The sequence below is a fragment of the Coptis chinensis genome, chromosome 9, assembly GCF_015680905.1.
Source record: "Coptis chinensis isolate HL-2020 chromosome 9, ASM1568090v1, whole genome shotgun sequence".
Classification (NCBI taxonomy): domain Eukaryota; kingdom Viridiplantae; phylum Streptophyta; class Magnoliopsida; order Ranunculales; family Ranunculaceae; genus Coptis; species Coptis chinensis.
In genome coordinates this window covers 76,317,796-76,330,017 of record NC_141464.1, presented here as the reverse complement: position 1 = coordinate 76,330,017, position 12,222 = coordinate 76,317,796, and positions in this window count along the sequence as shown.

Here is a 12,222-nt window from a genome sequence, read left to right as displayed (position 1 = left end):
AGATCGAGATTAATGACGATTTGACACACTTTCGGTGAAACCTATCACCATCGTGGACCGTGGCGTGAAAAACAACCCGGCGACAAGTGAACTTGGTGAAGGTGCAATGGAGTGAAGATGAGAAGGATGTTACGTGGGAGTTAGAGGACAAGGTTAGAATCGGCGCACCGGAGTTATTAAGCTTAGTGTCCTCTATCTTCGCTGAATCTGGGGGCGAGATCCCTTTAAGGTGTGTATAGGCTGTAAGACCCCTATTTTATATTTACATTATCTGGCGTTACCAATATTTAATATTTTCTCGTATTTGATGTATTTTCGGTCAACGTGCTAGCATGTGGAATACCAAATAGTTAAGGAGGGAATACTATATAGAAATTTCGAATAATGATAAGATAGGAAACTAGCATTTTGAATTTTGAATGGGGGTAATTTATCTTTAATTTTTGGTAAGCTTTAAATAAAAAGGAAACAAGGTATTAACTTAAGGAACATAATATATATGATACTGTTAATAGAAATAATATTTCCATAGTTAGGATATAAGAATATGTAGTAATTTGGAAGTTAAGTAGAATATAGAGTGTCTCCGGAGAAACTTGTTTTTCTGGAAAAACCTCACACAACACACACAAGCTAACAGCGGAGAAGAACACGGATTTCGCGAGCTAGCTAGGATTGGATCTTTCATTATTTTCGTCCATTATTTTCGTCGATATTTTCTGTTGCTGTTAACACATACGGTGAGTAGTTTATCTTTTTCGGTTTTTCCCGTATATAGACACTGTAGCTGGACTTTAAAAACCATGTTTTGTTCATCCTTCATTGTCTGCTCTTTTTCTCTGCAAAGATTATTCTTATTGTTAGTGGTGATTCGGTTTTGTTCCTCGCATCTAGACACATACGCACTACATTTCAGGTTCTTGAAGAACCACCGCTCTATTACTTTTCATGCCGTTTTTGGTTCTGAACAACCATGGATTTCTTTTCCTGTACGTGTTTATACTCTGAAGAATTGTTAGTAATGTCGACACCATTAGGTGGTGGGGAAGGGAGGCGAGCCCCTAACCTCCTCTCAGAAAACGCCATTTTAGGCCCATTCTTGGAAGTCTTGAGTAATTGTGATTGTTTATTTTATTTAGGTGTTTGAACTGTTTTGATGTAATGAGGGTTGTTGGTATGAGGTATGGTGGTGGTAGAGAGTTTGTGGGGGTTGGAAAAGCTCCAAGAACACTAATGGCGGTCGGATCCAAGAATTTTTGAAGTGTTTTAAAACGAAAATTGGGGGTGGAGGGTGAAGTAAAGTCGGCGTGGTTTTTCACCCACTCCATTTTTTTTTAGATCGATTTTGGTGGTGTGTGAAGGATGTTTGGGTGGCCGGAAGCAAGTGGTCAATTGGCTGTGGAGGGATGGGATGATAACGTTGATAACGATCCGGTGATTGTATAACCTTTTGGTCTTAGGACTAATTAGTTGGGCCGACCCTATTAGTTCTGGTTGGGCCGGTTTATAAGGTTTATGTGGGCTGGTCCTAAAATTTGAATTGGGTTGCATGGGATCTAGTTAGTATTGAGACTTCTAGTTGGGCCAGATCAGTTATGGGCCGGGTTAAACCGGGTCAGTTTAGCTAGTTGCTTAGGACCAAGGTTTGAACTCTTTTTAAATATGGGTTTGGGTGAGGACCGGGAGGAATGACCACCGGTTAGGACCGTCGACTGTTGGGTTGACTGTTGACCCGTTGACTGTTGACTTTTTCTAAAAATATTATAGATTGATATTATGGACCAATCCGATGATAGGATGTGGGTGACACTTGTATAAACTTGCTTTGTCGATTATCTAATATAGATTTGGCGTTGATTTTGTGTAAATATTGACACGCGTGAAGATAGAGAAATTTTAAGATGCATAGATATATACACTTGAATAAATTACGAATCTAAAAAATCCTAGAACCTAGCTACCACACTCATGTGATTGGCCCTCGGGCGTTCAGTTAATCTGAATGGCCTTCGCGCGGCCATCTTCATCCGGAATAGTGGCTTGATTATTCCGTTCGGCGAAAATAGAACGATGATGCGCATAATATTTTATGCCGAATAGTGGCATGTTTGCTAATCGGTGTGTTCTTATATGAACATAGTCGATCGGCTGACGAGGTTAGGCGATGTTGAAGGTGGCGGTATCGTTAAGTGATTGATGTTAGCATTTATTTTCAATAAGATGTTGTTTCATTTTTCCTCAGAGATGTAGTGGAAATTTGTTGGGGATATATGTTTAATTTATTTTTCCGTATTATTATTAAGTGAAGAAGTTTGTAACTTAATTCTGATCACAAGTATTCATAATGATGAGTGGATTGTTTTGAGTATTTTATTATATTTGTTTTCCGCATGTGTTATTATTCATTAAGGGTTATGATATAGATTGGGTTTTGAGTTGTTGTCACATCTCGGATATCGAGGAGTCGGATATCATCTATATTATCTGATTTATCGGAATTCTGGGTGTGATCTTCGATCTCCGAGGTGTGACGCACTCTCCACTTCCAAAAGCCCATAAACAGTTTAACATATGCGGATAATTAAAAACCAATAAAATTTTTAACTTATACAAAGTCCTCTTCCTTATAAAACAATTTACAAATGAAAATGCAAATAATATTATCTCAACTGAAAATCTATATCACTTCAAGGGAAAACAAAACTCAACCTGAGATGCAATGCTAACGCAAACCACAAGCAGCAACCAATCTTCTTCATCACTAAACCTGTCAAGACTTATCAACTATGTTCATTTAATGAACACACCCGATAAACAAACATGCAAATCGGGTTGACATTATAAAAAATGTTTGGTGTGAGTAATACCCTAAAATACAACATATAATCTACATATATATAGACAATCCATAATGGCAGGTTAGTTCCTCCATCGAGGCCTTTAACTTTCAACGACTAATATAACATCCTTAAGAATACTAATTAAAGGCGGTGGTTCCTCCAATCGGCTTCTTTAACTTCACACTAACCACACAACAAACTATACTCATAATAAATAAGGCATGTAGTTCCTCCATCGAGGCCTTAGGTTCAACTAAACAAATAACCAACCAAACATATTATATACATTCATCTATTTAAAGATACATCATTAACCAAGATATTACCATAATTATATTATTTCGGGCTTTTCTTTGCGTGTCCCTAAATCACGTCGTATCTATGTCTTACCTAGTTTCCCCGGCTACCACAATCGCAACCCAACGCCGAACATGTACATCCACATGCCTCCCCTTACATAATGAGCCACTCGTGCAATAACCACCTCGGCGGGATGCCGCGACACCGTAAATCCTCACACGGAAGCCAAATCTATGTAAGCATCGCCACTATTCGGCATAAAATATTAGCATCATCGTTCTATTTTCTAACGGAATAATCAAGCCACTATTCGGGTACCGGAGGGTCGCCGAAGGCCATTCGGATTAATCAAACGCCGGATGGGCAGCCCGGCCATTCAAATTTTAATCGAACGCCGGAAGGGCCAATCACACGAGTTGTGGTAGTCGGGGTCTGTGGATTTTCGTTCGTGAATTTATTCGGTGTCATACATCTATGACTCATAAACATTTCTACTATATCACGTCGCGGTCAATTACCTTATTGCACTAAGCCACAATCTCTAGAAATATCTCAATATATCTCATAACCATATTTCATACTTTCACGTGCCAATATCTTATTGCACTACACCACACTCCCCGTGAATAAATATTCACCAATGCTATATTAGCATCTCACATATAAAATAATGGAGTGTATATACATTTTTCCAAGATATTGCATTAATATAAATATCCCAACATATGATATCATGTCATAATGCTTCAACGATATCATCATACATTTTTTTTATAGCGTAGATAGGAATATAATGTCTCCTAACATCTCAATATCGTCCGTCAAAATACACAACATCAACTGTCAAATCTTTCTTAGATAATGACAACCCAATATCTGAGGGCCACAAAGATTTTATTACTATATGTGTCCATATAATATACACACAAAACGTAAGACAAATAAATGGGTCCATCCAAAGTTCTCAATATATATATATGCTTTACACACTACTCACGTCAAATCTAAATTAGATAATGACACACAAAGTTATACAATATGGACAATATTTTATTACTATATATATCCATATAAACAAACATATGAAAAACTGGAAAAGTCAACATTTCACAGTCAAAGTCAACGGTCAAAGTCAACAGCCAACGGTCAAAGGTCAACACCTCGTGGTCAAGGTCAAACTCAACATGTCCTGGTCAAAGTCAACATGTCCTAGTCAAAGTCAAACTGTTCTGGTCAAAGTCAAAGTCAACATGTCATGGTCAAAGTCAAACTGTCCTAGTCAAAGTCATGGTCAAAGTCAAACTGTCCTGGTCAAAGTCAACATGTCATGGTCAAAGGTCAAAGTCAACCGTCAAAGTCAAATTGGCGTTTCCGTGTTTGACAGGTTCAGAGTCATAGCCATGGTTCATGGCTAAGGGCAAAGGTGCAGGGCTCATGACCACGGTCCTGGTTTGGACCCAACTGGCCAAGCCCAAACCTTAGAACCCGAAAGTCTAAAAGTCCACTTATTTATTTTACCTGACCCCATTGGATCTATTTTAAGTCCTATGGACTGGCCCAAGCAATATTAAAAACGGGCCCAAAACGGTTAAGGGGTTCCTTCTAAAATACAAAATGAAACGGGCCATAGACTAATATTAGAACTGGTCCCAAAACTTAAGTTAAACTGGTCCAAAAATACAAAGGATTAATCCGGCCCAAAACAACTTAAAAGGAAATGGGCCCAACACACTTAAAATGAAATGGCCCCAAAGACTTAAAAGAAAAATGGCCCATCCCAACTAAAATAGAATCCGGCCCAACATACAAATAACATTTTGGCCCAACCAAATAGGCCCAAGCCCAAGAGAAAGATCAGGTCGTCTTCCCCCTTCTCTCTCTCACCATTTCGCACCAAGGTCGATACCACCGCTACCACCCACCGGCACTCCAACCTAACCCAAAACGGTTCGGTTTTGAACCCCCATAAAAACCCCATCTTCCCATACCCACAAAAATCGATTTCCCTCACCTCCAAAACTCGACCCCGCCATTTGCCGTTTCGCGACTTCCCACGACCCCACTCTCCAACCAACAAACTGACATTCATCCCTAACTCCTCCGACATCAACCCACAACCCATCAAACCGACAAATTCCAACTAATCAAAACTACCAAAAGTTCAAACCACCACAGTATGATAGGGGACGCCATTAACGCCTCCTTTAAAGCTTCACTGCCCCGACATCACGCAAACATCAGCCCAACAACCTAACATTCATCCCCTTACTACCACCCCTCTTCAATCAACAACAAAACAACAAAAAAAACAATTAAAATAAACTTTACTGGCGTTTACTCTGGCCGCCATTAACAGCTTGCTTCGAGCTTCCACCAGCGCCCATCTCCAGCGCTCACACCCTCTACACTAGCTACCCCATCACCAACCACACTTTAATCAATCTACTTCAACGACACAGTATAACCAACAATATACCGGACAATTGTTTGTTTGGGCTCGCACCGACGTTAACGAGCCCAATCAAATCTTCAACAGTTCAATGTCGATTCCGAGTTCTAACCACTAACGACAGTTTAACAAAATTTAACAACGACAATTTACTGTTTAACAAGGACAGGACAAAAATTAATAACCGAATAATTAACTTGTTTCGTGAAATTGAAAACTAATCTACTCACCTTAATGAACAGCTCGACAAAATCCTCATAGTCCGAGCCGTCGCGCTCCACCCTCCAGAAATCCAGCTTTCATGCTCTGCCTCCATTTTCATTATTTTATTTTTCTCTGAACCCTATTTTCTAGAAAAATGTGTTTATATACTTGGGTCCGAAACCCAAGCCCAACGCAGACTCGGGCCCAAAAACCAGGCCCACGTATCCCGAGTCCGATCCGACGAATTTTGAAAATAAAATAATTTAATTAATTAATAAATAGAAAAAATACGTATTTAAAAATCTGAGCTATTCAATTATATACATCTCAAAAGAATCTGCGTCGAGATTCGAAGTAAAAACTATCTGAACAAAAACGTTGGTTATTAACTTAGAACCTATACAATAATGCACGTTGATTAAACTTAAACAAGATAACATTGGTATTAATTATTATTAAATAATACCCGAATATATATCCTCATGCCATTACAAAACCTATTACAGTTTAACTGTCTATATTAAAACAAATTATTACTATCACTTAAACACAAGACAAATATATCATATCTTTTTAGCATGCAGTTTCTTGACACGTAGCAGACTCTACGAAAAAAATAATATTCTACGAACTAATCAATAATATGGAGAAAGTTCATCCCTAAGATAAAATATTATGGAGTCTTTTATATCATGCATAAAAGAAAATTAGTGTCTTAACACACTTAAAACAAAATGTCACTCATGTCATTGATACTACAATAAAACTTTATATTTACTTTAGTCATACTTCCAGAAATATTAAATTTTAAAACCACCCATTGAATCCTAATTCATACTTGCAAGTTTCTCCGGAGACACTCTATATTCTACTTAACTTCCAAATTACTACATATTCTTATATCCTAACTATGGAAATATTATTTCTATTAACAGTATCATATATATTATGTTCCTTAAGTTAATACCTTGTTTCCTTTTTATTTAAAGCTTACCAAAAATTAAAGATAAATTACCCCCATTCAAAATTCAAAATGCTAGTTTCCTATCTTATCATTATTCGAAATTTCTATATAGTATTCCCTCCTTAACTATTTGGTATTCCACATGCTAGCACGTTGACGGAAAAATACAAATCAAATCTGAGAAAATATTAAATATTGGTAATGCGAGATAATGTAAATATAAAAATAGGGGTCTTCAATGTGGGGAGCTTGAACCAAGCTTTAATGGAGATCGAAAATTTTAGATCTAGATTGAGGAGTATAGGAATTGAATGATTTGGGTTTTTGTGTTTGTTAAAGTTATAGGGTTTGTGATTTGGAGTCAAACCGCTAGGTTATTTTTTGGGTGACGATTTGGAATTTGGGGTGGTCGATTTGGGGGGTGGTGGCTGTTGGTAGCTAGAAGATGATGAACAAGAATCCGATTGGGCTTGGCGGGACCAGTTTGGTTCATTCAATGGGCGGTTTATTTTGGTTTTGTTTGGGCGATTTTGTTTGGGCGGTTCTATTATTTCATTTTAAATAAAATCTAATTTAAGTTGTTATGGGCGAAATTCAAATGTTTGGTTGGGCGGGATTGTGTTTAGTTTGGGCGGATTAATCCTTTGTTTCCTGACCGGTTTCATATTATTTTTTTTTACCGTTTAATTAAGTTTTGTTTAGGCCTTCTCCAATCGTTTTTGGGCCGATTCGAGATAATCGTTTTGGGCGGCCTCGATAATCGTTTTGGGCGTCTTTAATATTAAATGGACCACCCATCCATTGGACTTAAAATAGATCTATATGGGTTTTCCAAAATGTTTAGACTTTCTAGTTAAAGGTTTGGGCTTGGCGATTAAGGTCCGAACCATTACCTCGTCATGAGCCCATGAGCCATGCACTTTGCCCTTAGCCATGAACCATGGCTATGCGTGAACCTCGTCGAACATGGAAACGATAGTTTGACTTTGACTGGAACCGATTTTTGACTTTGACCATCGGCGCCGACTAGAGGGCGAGTTGACTTTGACCTTTGACCGAGGGACGGTTGACTTTCACCTTTTGACTTTAGCCATGAACCATGGCTATGACCACTGAACTGTCGAACACCTGAACGACAGTTTGACTTTGACGATGATAGCCGGTTTGACTTTGACCATCGACGATTGACTTTGACCTTTGACCATGGACGGTTGACTTTCACCTTTGACTTTGGCGATGACCGGTTTGACTTTGACCATGACATGTTGAGTTTGACCTTGACCATGAGGTGTTGACTTTTGACCGCGACTTTGGTATTGGACCGTTGACTTTTGACCGATTGGAATGTTGACTTTTCCAGCTTTTCATATGTTTGTTTATATGGACAAATATAGTAATAATGTATTATTCGGATATTGTATAACTTGGTTGGTCATTATCTAATTTAGATTTGACGTGAGTAGTGTGTAAATCATATACATATTGGGCTTTGATTGTGGATCGTGGATTTTTTATTTGTCTTCTACGTTTTATGTGTATATTATATGGACACATATAGTAATAAAATGTGGGAAGCTTGATATATTTGGTTGTCATTATCTAATAAAGATTTGACATTGATATTGTGTATTTTTGACACGTGGCGATATTGAGATGTTAGGAGATATTATATTCCTAATAATGTTATAATGTATGTGATAATGTTGAAGCATTGGACATGATATAATATGCTTAGGATAGTTGTATTAATGCAATATCTTGGAAAATGTATTTACACCATTATTTTATATGTGAGATGCTAATATAGCATTGGTGAATATTTGCCCACCTGAGTGTGTGTGTGTAGTCTGATAAGATATTGGCACGTGAAAGTATGAAATATGGTTATGAGATATATTGAGATATTTCTAGAGATTGTGGCTTAGTCAATAAGGTAATTGACCCGCACGCGATATAGTAGAAATGTTTATGAGTCATAGATGTATGACACCGAATAAATTCACGAATCGAAAATCCTAGAACCCGACTACCACAACTCATGGATTGGCCTCTTCCGGCGCTTCGCTTAAATTTGAATGGGCCTTCGGGCCTTCTTCGGGCGTTTCGCTTAAAATTGAATGGCCTTCGGCGCCCCTCCGGCGAGCGAATAGTGGCTTGATTATTCCGCTCGCAAAATAGAACGATGATGCGCAATATTTTATGCCGAATAGTGGCGGTGCTTACATAGATTTGGCTTCCGTGTGAGGATTTACCCGGTGTCGCGATCCCGCCAGTGGTTACGCGCGGAGTGGCTCATTATGTAAGGGAGGCATATGGATGTACATGTTCGGCGTTGGGTCGCGATTGTGGTAGCCAGGGAAACTAGGTAAGACATAGATACGACGTGGATTTTTAGGGACACACAAAAGAAAGCCCGAAATAATCTAATTATGGTAATATGTTGGTAAATGATATATCTCTAGATAGATGATTTGTATATGGTTAATGGGTTATTTGTTTAGTTAGAACCTAAGGCCCTCGATGGAGGAACTACATGCCTTATTTATGATGTGTATAGTTTGTTGTGTGGTTAGTGGGAAGTTAAAGCGCTTTCTCGGTGGAGGAACTACCGCCTAGATTATTGAACTTAAGGATGTTGTATTAGTCGTTAAAAGTTAAGGCTTCTAAGAGGAACTAACACTGCGATATGGATTATGTATATATATGTATAAGTATATTTGTATTTTAGGGCTACTCACACCAAAGATTTTATAATGCCAATCCGATTTGCATGTTTGCTTATCGGGTGTGTTCATTCAATGAACATAGTTGATAAGTTTTGACAGTTTAGTGATGAAGAAGATTGATTGTTTGCTTGTGGTTTTAAGTAGCATCAGATCTCGTGTCAGGTTTTGTTTTCCCTCGAGGTGATATAGATTTTCACCGAGATAATATTATTTGCATTTTCATTTGTAAAATTGTTTTATAATGAAGAGGACTTTGTTTAAGTTAAAATTTTTATTGGTTTTAATTATCCGCATATTTTAAACTGTTTATGGGCTTTTGAGAGGAGAGTCGGCCACACCTCTGGAGATCAAGAGTCGGGGACAAATAATGCTTTTCCGAATTCTGTCGAAATTCGGGGTGTGACAATCTCTCACAGGACTGTCTTTTGTCAGATCAGGAATAACAGAATTGCCATATGCAAATTATCATTGGTAGATGCCTCAGAGAAAGTAACATCCATATTGGGAATAATCACGTTAACCACAGACGGCAAAACTACTTCCTCTGCTACCATTATCTTCTCCACCAGGACATCATCAGAATACCCAGAACTAGCTTTAGAGGAAAGTCTAGCAGAAGAAATCTACTTACCTTTCCTATTGTATGTTTGCATCTTGAGATCCATTGGAACACTCTTTTTCAACTTATCAGCCTTAGGATCCCATTCTAGAACTTTTCTGGACTGAATGCTAATCCCAAATTTAAAAGGCGCAGCTTTAATTCTATTTGAAAAAGGAAGAACAGAAGCTCCAGGGGTTTTTTTGATACCCTCTTTAAAATTAAACAACGGATGATTAATAAAATCTTTGCATTCCTTATAATCATGCACAATCAACCCACATCAACAATAACAAAATATAGGAATGAAGCTTCTCATATTTGAAAAAAAATCTGAACAAACTTATTTTTATAAAGATTAACCACAACATTACTCACCATCCTCTTCCAGATAGGATACATAACTTGACTCGAAAAAGGAATTACCAACATCAGATCCTCCTACAAAATCAATAGCGACAACTAACCCAAAAGCATAGCCAATTTTATGGATATTCTCCCAAGTAGACCTTTCGAGAAGGAGACCAAACACTTGAATCCACAATCTAAACTCCTGAAATCTATAATTATTAGTAGGATTATCAGGAATCCATTGCTTGAGAGACATAATAAACCCATGAACTGACCATGGACCATTTTCAAGAACAAATCTTAATTCCTGTTCATCTTCAAACTAAAATTTGAATAAACCTTTAGATAAGAAAGTAATCAAATTTTTTGAATTAGTATTCCAGGATTTCACTACTTCATTTTTAATATCTACTTCATCAAACTTCCTCGAGGTGAAAAGCTTACCAATCAGAGTTTTCTCTCTTTATCATTAATGGAATTCAGACTAATCTTGTCTGGAAACTTATTTATCCTCCACATAGACTCCATCTGGAGATGAAGACGGTGAAGCTCATCCTCTTCACTCTCATCAAGAATAAAATCAAGATCTAGACAACTCATATTTGAAAATACATGATAAAAAAAGAAGATATGGAAAAGAGAGATAAAAAAAACTAGAGAGGAGATAAAGAGAGGGAGATAAAAGAGATTATAAAGGGGATTTTAAGAGATTGATGGAGGAAGAACGAGAAAGATGAGATCAGAACTCAGGAAGAGGGAGGAGAAGAAGGGGGAAGGAAGTTGCTACGCTCATATTTTCCCTCTCAGCGTAAAGAGTTAGAATAGTGGCTTTGTTGAGTACTTGAGTAGTGAGTTTGTCAATTTCCTCTCATTGGCCCTTGGGTAAAATTAAATTGTAATATTGCCACTTTTGAATTCACAAAATTACTTCACATGATTTAAAGGAGTGAATATCTAAGAGTAATCAAAAAATTTATCTAGACCTCGGAAGATGCAGGCGATACGATTCCTGCCTATAAGTAACTCCAAGATGACCACTTTCTTTCGTCCTTCACACAAGTACCATTTTTGAAATGGTGAGGTTTCAGCATGCTCAGTGCCGTACAAAATAGGGAAGGAACTAGGAATACCCCACTTCTTCTTGTTCAATGTTCATGAGCTTCTTTAGGCATTCGAACTTGCATTACTAAGTATTTTGATGAGGCAGCAGATAAAATGAGGCTTAAAACTTGGAATGTGATTCTCTTAACATTTTCTCATGAATACAGATCGTTGAGTTGCTAATGGCTAATAAAATAAGAAGCTTCATCTCACCATGCATGGGTGGTGCAAAAAGAGGGAACATGTTACATGTATACCTCTTCCATATGAATATTGTAGACTAGATCATCTGCGCCTGCGACCAGAGGTTCAACCGCGCGCTCTACCCCTCGCTTTTATATAACGAAACACCAAGTTTTAACCTAGCACGAACACTATTTTACACTCGTGACTGTTTGCCTCATTGTGGTTAACTTTAGTTACTGTTCGAGGATAGTCCTACATTAATTTGCTCATCACCATTCACCTGTCTCCTCTATAACTTCCAAGTTGAATATGTAATTTTGGATTGTTTGTTTAATATGATCAGAAATTTGAGTCGAAACTAAGTTTTATTAGTATAGTTTACGCAAATCATTTTCAATCCCTTAAGAAGCGGGAGCAATCCCCTGGCTTACCGTGAGAAATACCTGGTTGGCACGGCAGGACTCCGTGGTGACTAGGACCACTTGAAGAGCGTGGTAGGAGAA